Consider the following 15251-nt stretch of genomic DNA (forward strand, 5'->3'; position numbering starts at 1 on the left):
TTTACAACGGGTTTTCGCAAGATAACTAGCATTGCAAGCATTAAGCAACGTCGAGATTGGTTGCTGCTTAGGTTCGTGATCGCTGAGCGATCCTGTCCTTGCAAGCAGCCCGCCTGTCCGGTCGTTGGTGGTGGTTCGGAAGTCACCTTTAAGCCGTTGGTCCCCGTGTGAAGTGTTAGAGAGGACTTCTTAGCCCTAACTTCACCTGGTAAAATAAGACACTTTACTTTACTTTACTGAAAATCCAAAATGCATTTCAGGTTTTAATTAATTAGCTGCAATTTATCATATACCATGCGTGAAGTGCAGTGTCACGCTCTGCGCATGCGCGCGGCTTGCTTTCGATGTCGCTCCGTAGTCTGATTCGTACGACTGAGGTAGCAACTTTTTTCAGGTTTAAAACTTTACCTGTTGTCAAGTGTTATATTTAATTTATAAAACTTAAATAAAACAAGATAAAAGGTTATAACATTATGTTTTGTAGTAGGCCTAATTGTTTATTTGTTTAGAAATAAATGTAAAAGATGTATCATATTTAGTTTTTTTTTTTTAAATATGTCATAAAACACTTAAATTGAGAAATAAATCATCGTTAAAATTAAATCGGTGTTTGTGATAAAACGATAAAACGCAGCATTTGAATGGAGTGTCAAATCCAGTGCAGGAAAATCTAATCATACAAATGGAAGCATATTCACGCTCCTTTTGAATTCCTTTCAATAATTCAGCCCCGCTCCATGGACTCCTGCGCTGTATTTAACATGCATATTTCATATTTTTCCATACGCTATGAGAACACGTTTTATCGTGAAGGCACTAGAGAGTTGTTACTACATTATAATGTATGTTCGTTGTACTTGTGCATGTTGTATGCATGCATTAGGGATGATTACGAAGATAAGAAGTGTTAATCTGCCATATTGAATTTTTGTACAAACGTAAAAAAGGATAGTCAATTATAGTGTTCGTAGTAAATTTATTAATGTTTAGATTTTAATAAGCGCAACCTTAATTTTATATGGTTGACACTATATTTTAAAGTTGTATCTTTGAGTTTCATATTATAGAAAATCGTTAATTACAACCTGATAAATTTGTCATTGTCATACACATATGTGCATTACTGAGTACTGGTTGACCAAAGTTGCAGTAAATTTAAACATTTTTCAAATTTTAAATGAAAAACTTACGAACAATAAATAAGAACATTATAATCTTGTTATTAACTCAAAATTGTATCGGCAATCATCAGGATTAGGGTTCATTTCTAACATTTAATTCCAATGGTTTATGATCTACTGGAATACATTTCGGTCTTATATTGGATATTATTTTTAATTTACCAACTAATCCAAATATTTTGTAAACGGTCGATTTCTTTCACTCCCTATGGTACCTTCGGGCTGATTTCGATTTTGTTGAATTGAGATAAGCAATTACTCTTCCAAGTCAACTTTCGACACCCAAAGGGATAGATTATTAAATTTATTTCCTACATTGAAACTTATAAAACATAAAAATAAAACAATAAAACCTAAGGGAAGCAATCTGGAAGAAGGGCCGAAAAGCTCAAATAAATTTATATATTATCGATTACTATTAATGAGTTACAATAAGCTCTAACTTAAAATACCATAAAAACGACGAGAAAGAGAAGAAAAAAGAATTTTTTTGTGGATGTAATGCATAATTTTTTTAACTGCATTAGAAGGGATGTTTGTTGTCAAGACTACTGAGTTCTATTGTGGTAGAGGGGAGCTTGCGTCTGTATTAATAAAAAGATACAGAGGAAGCTACACAGGTCGCTTCCTGCACGTTGTGGAAAACGACTTCTAATCTAAGAGCAGCATATTATACAAATGTTACTATGAGTTCAAAGTCATCAGTAACCTCGTTTTGAATCCTCACTGGCTTTAAGCCTTAAGGGTGATAGTTTACGTGAGCAGACCAGTAGGAGCAATTTTAGCGTTTTTTAAACAAACCTTTTTTGTGTTTTTCCTTATTTACATGTTGTAGTATGTAATATATAAAGTTTGAAATCCGCAACACTTAATTTAAGTATATACTTTTTATTAATCTTTGCGTATTTTACTATGGTATTTAAATAATTATTTAAAAGAAAAGTAGTTATATACTGCAAGCAATATTTTATAAAATATATTTAAGGCAACGAAATATTGAAACCATTATTTATTTATTTATTTTATTTAAAAAAAAAGGAGAGACCGATCCCCTTTTAAGCATTATTCTGTCCGTCCTCATGGACCACTGGCCTGTGCGAGGATCTTATCCAACAGAATAAGGGGGAGAGTCGATACAGTACAAGGTCAATGGTACTGATAAAAAGTGCAAACGGTCACAGACAGGATTTGAACCTGCGCTATCTCTAACTCAGACTCAAAGTCCAACGTTTTAAAACACTCGGCCATCGGCACTCCCATAAACCCATACAGGAGTAAACGCAAGAGTGACACCCTCTCATTAAATGGAGCCCACTGATTCAGAGGGTTAACAGTCTCGAAAAGTCTGAAACAATCAAGAAACTTGGAATTTAAATTTCTTAAAATATAAAATGTAAATGTAAAATGGTCATTTAACATTGAAGTGTGTTTTATTGATGTCGAAAAAAATAGGATTTTTATCTGGAAATATGCTTAGCTATGTGATGTCACGTTGTTACTTATCATAATTATACTCGTGAATATTCTCACTGTTACTACTTTTGTCTTTTAGTAATAATTATTTAGCTTTACTAATAACAGGAAACATATTTAATTATATTCCTATAGAGCACTGTAATTTGCCAGATCAAGTGCACTGTAAACAAGGCGATATCTCATTGTCGTTAGTCACACTTACTCACTTTGCCATACTTTAATAACAAATGATTAAAATTGCAATAACAAACTCACAGTGATATGGGATTAGTATTTACTAGCCAATTGAATATATTTGGAGAAAGTATTACACAGAGTAGAGATTAACGTATTAAACTAGAACAAAGCGCTATCCGGAGAATATAAAGCACTTCATATTCCATTTGTAAAGTGGTGCAGTCGTTTTCCGGTTATAAAAGAATTTAATGATAGATTCAGCCTTATAAGGTAACTACCCTGACATACATGACTATAAACGTAAGTATAAAATATTTTTATTGTCCCCTGTGAAATTACAAAGATTTAAAGTGGAGAATTCCGTGAATTTAGTAATCATGGCTAAATATAAACTGTTAAAGATAAAAATATTAAATGTTTTCAGAATGCACTGAGTTTACATGAAGTGTCATGTGATTTAACTAGAAAAAAATAATTTTCCTAAAAAATAGAATTCTTGAAACATGTTAATTTTCTTAAACTAGACATAATTAAAATGTAATTGTTTAAAGAAATAAATGAAAAAACTAGTGACTCTCTGACTCAATAACTCATGCTTAAATCAAGTTTTCATCCTTTAACTTTATGTTGAGCAATTTTAAAGGGCTATGAATTTAGTATAAAAATATGTTCCACCTTGTAAGAAGATTGGACCGCCATTACATTCTCTTGGTGTTTATATAGCCGTATACCGATTATATCACACCATTTTCCTCATTAATTAATAGTTTTTTCCTCGTTTCCATTTTCCTCGTTGATAGTTTGGTGTATTGCACTTAAAACTGTATATTAAATCATCGCGCTGTACTGTAAAAAGTTACTTCGTACTGCAATGAATCACACTCATTCACTTTAACACTCTTTAATCACAGTAATTAGAATGTTCATTACAAAATCACATTGTCATGGGATCAGTATTTGACAAGCATCAGACTGTGCTGTATTATGAAAGAATACTTATTAGTGTACTGACCCAGAACAAAGTGCGATCTGGAAAGACATGTCACATTGTTACTTGTTTTTAAGACATATTAAACTGTTCACTTTGGTATATTATTTATGTTGATATTGCTTATTTATTTATTCAATAGCTAGTATACTACAACCAGAGTTGTATTTAACTTTACCTTGTGTTGACCTGTGCTGTATTGACCCGAAAAAAAGTAAATCCGGAAAATCTGAGTCAGTCACCACCTCATTATATTTTTTTTGAAACACAGTAAAAAGTTATAAAAATAAAAAGATTAATAAATAATTTTTATATTTTATACAACAATTATTTTAAGATTATTATATTCTTTACTTCAACTTATGCAAATAAAATATTTCTCGAAATATCTAGCCACGTGATACAACATTTACCTTTTTGTTACTTAAGTTACGTTTCATGGCTGTGTTTAAATAATAAAAGTTCCAGTGTGCTGGGAATAGAACTGCAACGCGAGAGTGCGAGTAAATCAAATCTTGTCACTGATTTTTAGCATCGACTTGCCATTTTATAATTTTCATTTTGGACTAGGAATTAAAATCAACTAAAGGGTAATGTTTAATGGGCTGAGATCGTTAGATAGTATGTTTAAAATATCGCATGTAAAATATTATGTAATTGGACTCAGTTCGTTTACAAATTTATTTTGTTATTTTCTCGTTGCCATCACAGAGTTACCAACAGCACAATAGGCTAAATATTCACCAAAACAGCCAAATCTAGAGCTGAGTGGTAGAGAGGGCTAAACAGCCCTAACTCCGCCTTCTAAATAAAGGCATATTTCATTTCAAATCTCAAATAATGAAAAACATCACCCTTGGAATCAGTATTGCGTATATGGAAATGAAGCTTTATGCAAATTTAAAGTCTGAAAATTAAATTCTTCTTAACAGCCTAATTCCCGTTCGAAATGTCGTATGGGACATACAAACATGACATATTTCAGCCCTTGAGTGATAGGCTTCGCTAATGCTCAGCCATTAACAATAATGAAAAACATAAATTATCGGAATAAGTAAATTTGTGTCATGTGGTATTTTGAAATGTGACAGTAACACATACAGCCAGGCTGTCCATACGATAACAGTTGTGACTTTGTATGCAACCCCTGCGATGGTTGATGTAAATGAATTATTGTTCATCAAATTAAGGCCATTTGAATTGTACATATTCAGAGTCTAATATCGCCACGCGGAGTGTCTGTTGTATATAATTTTATATTACAGAATTCTCATTTATATTTATTAAGTTAAATTTTATAAACATTTACATCAGCTTTGTATGTTACTCAGACAGAAGGCTGAGCCTTATATGGAAATAATTAAAAAATTTACTCATGTTAAGGCTTTTGGTTAGGTTTACAGCGGCTTTTTTCCGTGTACAGTTCCATATCTAAAAAACCAATTTGTAACTGAGAAAGGAGCAGGTCTTAGTCCATTAGGATTTGTAGAAACACAGAGCATGTTCACAGCTAAGCCTCATGAATGTGGGGAATCTATTTATGAGACAAGCTGCGTCTGCTCTACACGCAATATAGCGGCTGCCTGCAGTGAACTCTGCACATTGTGTGTCTGTTTATTCATTGCTCACTGTTAACTCCCTGTCTGGATACAGAGTTATGGCATTTGGTTTTGTGCGTAATACTTCCAGCTTCATCACACACAATGCATACATAAAGAGTGGGTAATAAACATTCTAGCTAAAATCTTATTACAATACTAAACATTTTAAACTATTGTAAGATGACTGTCGAGCCAACGAAGAGCCGAAGAAGCTCAAAACGTAACCAACCCGCAGCGTTTCCATATCACACACCCAGAATAAAAAATTTGTAGTGCAATCCAGAGGTACCTATTCTCATTGTCTCATCAGAAGCATAATTTTGGATCCATTCTGACGATCATGACTTCGGATTTCAGGAGTTAAGTCTGCAATAGCATCAGATTTCAGATGCTGCACGTAATAGGAAAGTGAACTGTTAGCTCCATATATTAGCAATATTCACATTGAATCAACCCCTCCCACCGTAGCTGTGTTATGTATATACAGTTCAATATACTTTGTGTAGTGTGTATAACTAATTAAATTTAAAAAAGAATTAAAAAAAAGCAAAGCAATGCAGTTGTGGTCGATGGCATTCTTATAAAATTCATAAAATACACTCTTTTCGGTACTCTTCCAGCTGTCATCGCTACTTTCAATAAATCTCTGGTTACTTCAATTTTCGAATTCGTATGGAGGTCTGCTTCAGTCTGTCCCTGGTTTATCAAAGTGATAGAGTGAGTTGTTCATAAATTTGAAAACTTCTTTAAAATAATAACATTTTATCAAATTTTCAATCTGGTTTTCACTCTCATTCTACTATTGCACTTCTTTAAATAATTGATGATATCCGCCTTGGAATTGATAAAGAGTCAGTCAACCATTTCAACCCTTTTCGGGTTTTCAAATAATGTTGAATGTGTTTATAATCCCTTCTCCTTATAAAAATGAATAAGGGTTGGTTTTGTGAGGCTAGAGTCTTGTCTTTCGGGACGCCTCCAGTGTGTCAGGTCGGCTGAAAAAGCAGTCGCAATGGAGATCAGTATCTCGTGGAGTTCCACAAGTCTCTGTGCTTGGGCCACTTCTATTCTCACTGTACATCGATTATAGTCTCCACCTTACAGAGTTATTTTTAAATTAATTTTATTTAATTTTAAAGATGAATTCGATGGAATATTCACGTTATTACGTAAAAATACCAACCATAAACACAATAACAATTCTATTAGTCGATACGATTTGTTAGACTCAGCCTATAATTATTGTAATACAAAGCCTAAATATTAAAATCTACCAATAAGTGTATCCTTATTTTTAAAAACACCGGATGAGTCAAGTGGCAGATTAGTGTGCTGTGCTATTCGTGAAAACAATTTTATATAATCGTCACACAATCAGATTGCATGACCTTATTGAAACAGAGTCCTTGTAACAGTTACACAAACATTCTGGTTAACTATCTCATCATGTCACCCTTAAGCAATAAACGATTAAACACTTAGATCTAAACGAGGTTGATGGCACAGTAAAATTAGGTTGATATCCAATAGTAACTAACACCTCTTCCTGTACTAATAAGTGGAATATTCAAAAATTAGCTTTCATATTCACTATTTATTTATAACGTAAAAACAATTGAATTTTTCACTAGCAAAGCCTTGCTTACGCCAGCTAATTTAATTATACTTGACAATATTTAATCAGAGTGCACTCTAAAAATTCTCTTCCAAAGAAATGAAAATTAGGTATTGTTTTATATAATTATATTCAACACTTACTGTATACATACCACAACACATACAATATGCTATAACATGATAATGTCTTTCGATGTTTTTTAAACATGAGATTATATGTTTAACTCACCAATTATTGTTTGTGTTAAGCAAGAAACTATTCCAAAACTACTAAAAAGATTCTGGGAGGCCATTTTATTTTTGAAATTTTAATATGAAAAGTTTTACTGTAGGTACACAACCACGCAAACGTTTTCTTCTAGAGTATAATCCAAACAGGTTCCTGTACCTATCTCATCTACCACATCAATTTCGTTCAAGATACTTGCAAGGCATTTTGTTTTAAAATATGACACAACTATATTTAAAAAGGTTTCAAGATTTGTAAAGACTATTACATGTTTATATACAATAATTGAAGCTCGGCCTTAAATTATTTTCCAAACATTAAACGCGCATAATAATATTGCGATTACTGCGGAGGTTAACCACACGATCGATAGCCGTACAGTTGGTAGCAGTGCATGTAAAGAACATAAGCTCCCTTATCATCACACCTCTATGGACAATTGACTGTTAAAGCGGTGGGGCTACATGTTCCGTGTTACAATACATTGAAGTGATCCTAATTGACACGTACAGCTCTACAGTAAACCACTCATGGTCACGTGACCACACTCCGTAACATCGCTCCACCAATATTGAGAACCCTGAAAGATCAAACGTTATCAATTTGGACCACTTTATAACTAATTACGAGTGTATTTTAAGTGAAAAAATATAGAACAAAATATTTTACATTCACGATGATATCCTTAAATAAAACGAGAAATAAAGACACAGTTTCTTTGAGCTATTGATTACAACGATACAAACTTTACTGATAAAGTACATGCTCAACTGCAGGTGACGCCAAATAGCATGTTGTTTCACCCCTACCCATGTCCCTTGACGATAATGCAATGGAAAGTACACCTTACTATGTTGCGCAATCATATCCAACATTTTAGGTAATTAAGGTAGTTTTCACTGTAGTACATTGCCAAAAAGGAGTAGAATGAGCAACCATTATTTGAAAGCCATTTTATGACAAAAACTAAATAATATTTAGTTAAACAGTTAAAAATATGTTTGAATGCTTGTTACCTTCCACGCGTCATACTAAAATGACTATCGTGATGTTTCCAAACAAAGATTTCATATTAAAGGAATACGGTGATTCTACACTGACTGAAATATTAAACTTAGGCACTATTTATTTTAGGCATATTTAGGTAACATGTATTGAAATTAATTGCTAGGAAAGTAATAAAAAAACTTACGTAATTTTATTACAGGCAAAATTTTATAGTTTAAAACAGTGTTTTAGTTTTTAAATATTACCTTAGTAATATTTATCTTAATAGAATATAAAATTTAGATTATTTTGGTTCATGAATTTCCCGTACATTCAAGTTATAAATGAACAGCAATCGTGGCCTGTAATTTTAGAAGTAATAAACCTTTTTCACTTGGTGAGGATTAGCAAAGCTTATAACGTGAGGGGCTGGAAAAACTATATTTCTGCCTTTCTGTCGTCACGATATCTCAAGAACGACTGACCTAGAGACTTGAAATTATGCTTCATTTATACATAGGAAAAATTAATGATGTTGCATGACACTGCAAGGTATTTGTCTCAACGCTATGCAAATTGTGCAAATTGAGTACAATCGTATGAGAGTTACCCGTGCGACATAGTTACAAATGTGGCTATAGACATTCAATTTTGCATCCAACCTGAGAGAAACTTGTTACGCGACACGTGTGGCATACTAGTTAATATCTTGTATTGTTATACCAAAAATGTATACAGTTATTTTAATTATTGCTGTGTTAAAAATAAAAAAACTAGAAATACAGTTATTGCTGTCACACTACCAAATACTATCTTTAAAGTATTACGATTACAGCCACGACCACGAGGTTATTTAAGATACTATCCTTGTACGTTTCCTTTTCCACGCAGCCTTCACTCCCTTGATACAACCAGTCACGTCTTCACTCGTTATACAATAACGAGCATACATTAATCTCCCTGATATCATCCTGTCAATGTTGACATTGAGTTATGAGAAGAAAAGGAAGCTGATATAGAATATCTCAATATTTTATATGAAGAGAGCCTTAAGTTTTGTTTAAAAATTACAACACAAACCTTGGTGTGCGGTACTCCAACTTTATATTAAATAATAACAGCTGTATTATCTGATCAGTGTTCAAGTAACCTCTACCAGAGCAGATAGGATACTAACAGCTGAGATCCAGTTTACACAAATAAAAGAGAACAATTGAGTCTCTAAGTTCCCGCTTCTAATACATTATTAACAAACTGATTTCAGTCAAGAGAGTCATCTTAAACCAGTTAGACTTTTTCAACGCCATTAACTTCTAATTTATGATACTTTATGCGTTTAAATTTACTTCACTCAATAGTTAACTCATGAGCTCCTATAACTAACATCACGACGACCAAAAGTTATGCAAACTTGGAGATCGTAAATGAAAAAAAGAATTTTAATATTCAAACATACGGTATAATGTTAGATAATTACAGGCAAAGATTTTTGAGACTTTATTTTTTATGGAGCAACAAGTTAATTTGGTACCGAAAATAAATAAAGCTGGTACTGTTTCAAGTTATATAGAAATAGATTTGTATCATGATACACAGTACATTTACCTATTACAATAGTTTGATTGCGTATTGAAAGCAGCAATTAATGCCTATGCTACGTATTATCTTCTGGTAAAATTTATTAGAAAGCCTAAAAAAGATATCAATTCTAGTTATAGGCTACCTACGGTTTACAATAAGGTTGATGCTATGTGTGAGGAGGTGTAGTGAACCTGATGTTTACATTGTACTTGCAGAAAAGGAAGTGTAAGATTGTGTAAAATGTTACAAGTAATGAAAATAATTGATTTTAAAATCTAAGCGTCTTAGCTGTCTAAGCATTACTGCTTTACAAAAAGAATCTTTGTTAATTCTTTACTAACAATCCGGTCAGATCAATTTGCCAAACGCAACAGAAACGTTGAAATTATTTAAATATCCACGAGGATTAAGTAACCGCAGTAAACATGAAACTAATAATTATTTGTTAGTTGAAATTTATTTATTTATTATTAATTTATTAGTTAGCAATTATATGTAGTGTCTTATTTTAATGCCACCAATTTATTACATTGCATGTATGTTATTCAAAAATATTTTTAACGACATTCTCGGCGTAAGGAAGTGTAAACTTTTAAACATAATATAATTATAGCTTAATTAGCTTTTAATTAACATTAAAAAGTAACTGTTAAACAAAACATTATCACGATGTTAAAGACGATAAGAAACGAAAATATGTAAATATATATTATTACTTTAGATTGAAATATAGTGCAATTTTATATTTGGCAGTATCGGTTTCAAACAAGTTTGCAATGTTCAAGTAAAAATAGTTCCGTTGAGCTAGGGTGGATATTTCTACGCCAGAGAGCGCGGAAAAAATTACTGATTTATAACTTTAAATTTCCACTCTATTATTTATTCGTTTTACTCTATTAATAAACACGTCACATGTTCAAATCACATATGATTATACGCAGCATGTTAAAAATTATTTAATTGTTCTGCTATTTTACCTGCTGAGGTAAGAATATTCGTAAAGCCAGCCAACTCCCATGGAGCGACATACGCCATCATCAAAATCATTGTTGCTCATATAGAAATGTAACTTCATACAAAATTTCAAATGTACAGGTCATTCGTTTTTAAAAATATTACGCATACAGGTTATTAGGCAGACGGAAATAAAATTTTTCATGAATCGAGTATTGGGCTTCTCTAAAGCTCAGCCAATAACATTTTACAACTCAATTACACCAAATATGTTTGGATATAATAATATTTAATTGTTTGTATTATATGATAATTACAAATCCGAACCATCCGAATGTTGGTAGTGCAAAAACCGCAGAGAGAAGAAACAAACGTCACGGTATCCTGGGAGTATTGAGCACTCAACAGACCCCATCATTAGTAGTCCAGGCTATTGATTGATGATGCGGGCTGGGATTTCCAATGGCTACAGACTTAATATATTTCTCCTTCTTTAAAATATATTCTGTCACAAATAAAATATTTTTCTACTACCCGATTAACTGTACCCTAAACGTATTTTTCTGACTAATAAAGTAGTGTAAAGAAAAAGTATTAAAACATTCTCGAGGGACATTGAATAGTACAGAATATTTTACGATTCGTAATATTAACAAACAAAGTGACTAAAATAAATTGTAATTACAATTTTATACGTGTTCTTTGGCTGAATAATAATTAATATTTGTTAGAAAAAAAGGCAAAGTAACAGCTATTCAAACCAGTTGTTTTTATACAAAAATTAGTATATCTAAACAAGGTTTTTTGCTATAGACCAATAATTGCACGGCATTGCCTTAAATTGCGCGAAAACTTGTTCATTTGCAAACTTGAATCTTACATGGGGAATATTGACGTTCTTGACGACCAAAAAGCCTTCCTTTAAATCTTACCTTGTCTGTCTGTGCATACGATAACTCTATATAGAAACGTCTTAGAGACTCGAAACTTAATAGTTGGGTTTCTCCTGTTTGAAGGCAGTATTTTATTATTTTTAGGGTTAAAAAATTAAAGGAAACTCAATTAATTCATCTGTCTGTTTTTCTGCTTTGAGTTTAAACAAGTAAACTAATTGCATTAGGTTCAACGCAATATTTAGGACTACAAGAGTAGTGTTATGACACAAACAGTTTTAGAGAAAATTTGCTTTATTTATATTTTCATGTGTAATAAAGTTATAAGTGATTAATTCATTTTCATTTATCATTCACTCTCCTCAATATTTTCCACTATTTATATAGTTTTCTTGTTTGGTTATACTTAGATTAATATAATTTGTAGGTTTAACTATTTTTTAGTGAACAGTATTGCTTTATTTGAATAAACCTTTTATTTGTTTCTATGATGTGATGACACTAGAGAGCATCCGTTAATTAAGAGTTCTTTTTTAAATCGTTTGCCATCATCAGAACTTATAAGGTACAATGGTCTAATAATGTTTGCTTTAAATGCGAGTAACAGTTCTTGATTTCAGATAACTTCAAGAAAGATTTCTCAATTGATGCTCCTCCTGAGACATTTCTATGCAACATCGATCATATAATTAAGTATAAAAGTTGCTGATATCTCTTTGCTTATCAGTTATATATATATATGTGTGTGTGTATATAATATATAATTATGTATATATATAATTAATATTATATACCTTACGTTACTTTTATATTAATTATATTATAAATAAAATATCACTTTATATATATATATATATATATATATATATATATATATATATATATATATAATATTTTTATACATAGAGTTGCGGAAAATATCTCCCAGCTCTTCCGGGAAACGATATTCACCGGAATTATAGTGTAGTGATATTACTATAATCGACCTTTGGGTAAGTAGCGATGAGGCCACTCTCGTCAGCTGCTATTTCACACCCAATGAAAGTGTGATCGATTTCCAGGACAAGCTGGACGTACTTCGCTCCCTCGGTGGATACGAGTATTTTATTGGCGTCGGCGGTTTTAGCGCAGTCGAATAGGAAATACTAGTGACGGACATTACTAGTCTCCGCACTATGAAGATGATTACAAGAATTTGTTTGGGTTTTGTAAATTAGAGGATCACTGTCATACTTTGATGGCCGGGATGTGCTTTTACCTACGCGGATATAAACGTAAAAAAGGATCACAAACTGGAGGGTGATGGAGGACTTTACTGAGAGTATCCTTAGGGGCTATGCCGCAGGTGGCGCACGCTTTAGTTACTCCGTGTGCTGGTTCGTTATGTTGGCCACGTTGGAAGTGCGGAAAACATCCTTCTCAGCCAGGTAGAGTGATATACAGACCGCCCTGCGGAGGCCGACTGATGTAAAATATCGTCCAACCTGTGGCGAGTAAGTGGCTGTCGCTCATGACGGTCACGCACTCTAAGGAGCAGACGCTCTACGTCTATAATAATAAGGGTGCTAAGGACAAAATATGATCGCAGTGCAAAGAAAAGGGACACTCCAAATCACGCACTGTCTTCAAACCGCCCAACTGGTCAATCCGCCGTGGTGGTCATTCCATTCGATCTGCTCGCTTTCAAAAGGAAGCAGCTATACAAGGGGATTAGTGTGGTAACACGCACTCACGCTCGAATACACACTACGGTATATTGGCAGGAATGCTAGAGAGCAGATTCTGGCAGGCTGATTAGAGACCTGAAAAATGGATGGAGCAAAAACATGGAGAGTAAAATTTCTACCTTACCCAGTTCCTCGCCATGGCAACATTAGAGCGTAACTGTTTGAGATGAGAAAGTTTAAAAGCTCGAAGTGTCCCTATTTAGATTTGGATTACGATAACGCCTACTGCATGGTCTTCTTCTGCAGATGGTTGGCAAACGGAATATGGGGAATCACTATTGCCATATACCAATTATGACGCTATACCATAGTTTGGAAAATTGTCTCTGACAGACTTGGAATATTATCTCTGTCAATGTTGAGTGGAAGGTGAAAATCAAGAAATTAGAAGAAAGGTAATATAAACTTTTGATGTTGCTTAACTGATGACATGATACAGTAAGAAACCTTTGTTGGCTTGAGTGGGCACTCTGAAGTAATGTGGGAAGCAGACTCGAGAGGGAGTGATGCCTGGGCCGGTAGGTTTTCAGTGTATGTCAGTCGCACTCAACAGCGGAATACGTTGACGATTCATAAGCATTTTCTCAATCGTTTACTAGTGTTTAAGAATTGAGATAACGGGTCACGGGGTTTACATAAATTCTTTTGATGGTTCATTTCCATTAATCATACATAATGATTTGAATACAAAAATTATTGGTAGTAAGAGTAATACCATTACAAGCATTCATTTCATATTAGATCAATATATAGAACACGAATAAAAAGTTGTTTTTAAGAATTACATATCAATAAGTAAAAATCAAGTCACAGCGTTTTCTGCGGATATTTTCAGTTAAAAAGTTGTATTATGAGAACTAATTAAAAGCATCTTCATAGGTAAGAAATAGAAAATTACTGAAACCTAACCACATTTATACCACTTTCAAGCTAATATTCGATTAATGCTAAAATATTTTAGTTCATGCTCATCATTGTGTGTAGTAAATTACCTTTTTTCGTAGAAAAATAAGAAAACTGAAAAGGTTTCCTGAACAAAATATAGAGGGAATCTTTTAATAAAATAGCAGTTAATTTTTCAGCATCTCATAAGTGATGAAAATTTACTACAATCGGATCTAAATGAAACATAATTCGTGTTAAACATCAAGAGGACATAAACGGATGTCGAAAATCGCTGACATCCGGTGAACACTTGAGTCCAACTAACCGGAAATGTCGGGATCCTGACTGGACAAGAAGGAAGCTGAGTGGAGAAACCTTCTTGGAAATAAAATATATCTTTTTGTTTATTACTGAATATTTTTCACTCAACTATCCCATTGCTATTTAAATAAAATACCTTCATATTTTATCAGTTATGTCAGTATTGGAACCTCGTATTTATTTTATTATTTACTTACTATAATTGAAACATGCGTCTTCTGAAATGTTTGGAAATATTTTGCATCTTTATTCACATCAAACTCTTTAATAAAAGTAATAATTATACTATTAACACTTTGAAAATTATTTTGATACGTTCTGTATACAATCAAATCTCAAAGCTGAGGTACTACAGAGGTTATTTAAAAGTATAAAGCAAAAACAAATAATCGAAATGAAACTGTAAACAAGTGTTTTTAAAACATTATAAATTGTTTTAAATTTAACGTCTGTAGCCTATAGTCAATTTGTCCTGTTTTAAGTCAATTAGATACCTAATACGTTCCTGTAATAACACCTTTGTAATTCAATAATATTATAAGATTATTTTAATAAAGTTCAGTAACAAAATTACATCAGATTACTCTTGCATATATAACCGCTGTTCATATCTTGGAACTACATTTACTCAGAT

This window comes from Homalodisca vitripennis, chromosome 3, assembly GCF_021130785.1.
Source record: "Homalodisca vitripennis isolate AUS2020 chromosome 3, UT_GWSS_2.1, whole genome shotgun sequence".
In the NCBI taxonomy this organism is placed as follows: Eukaryota; Metazoa; Arthropoda; class Insecta; order Hemiptera; family Cicadellidae; genus Homalodisca; species Homalodisca vitripennis.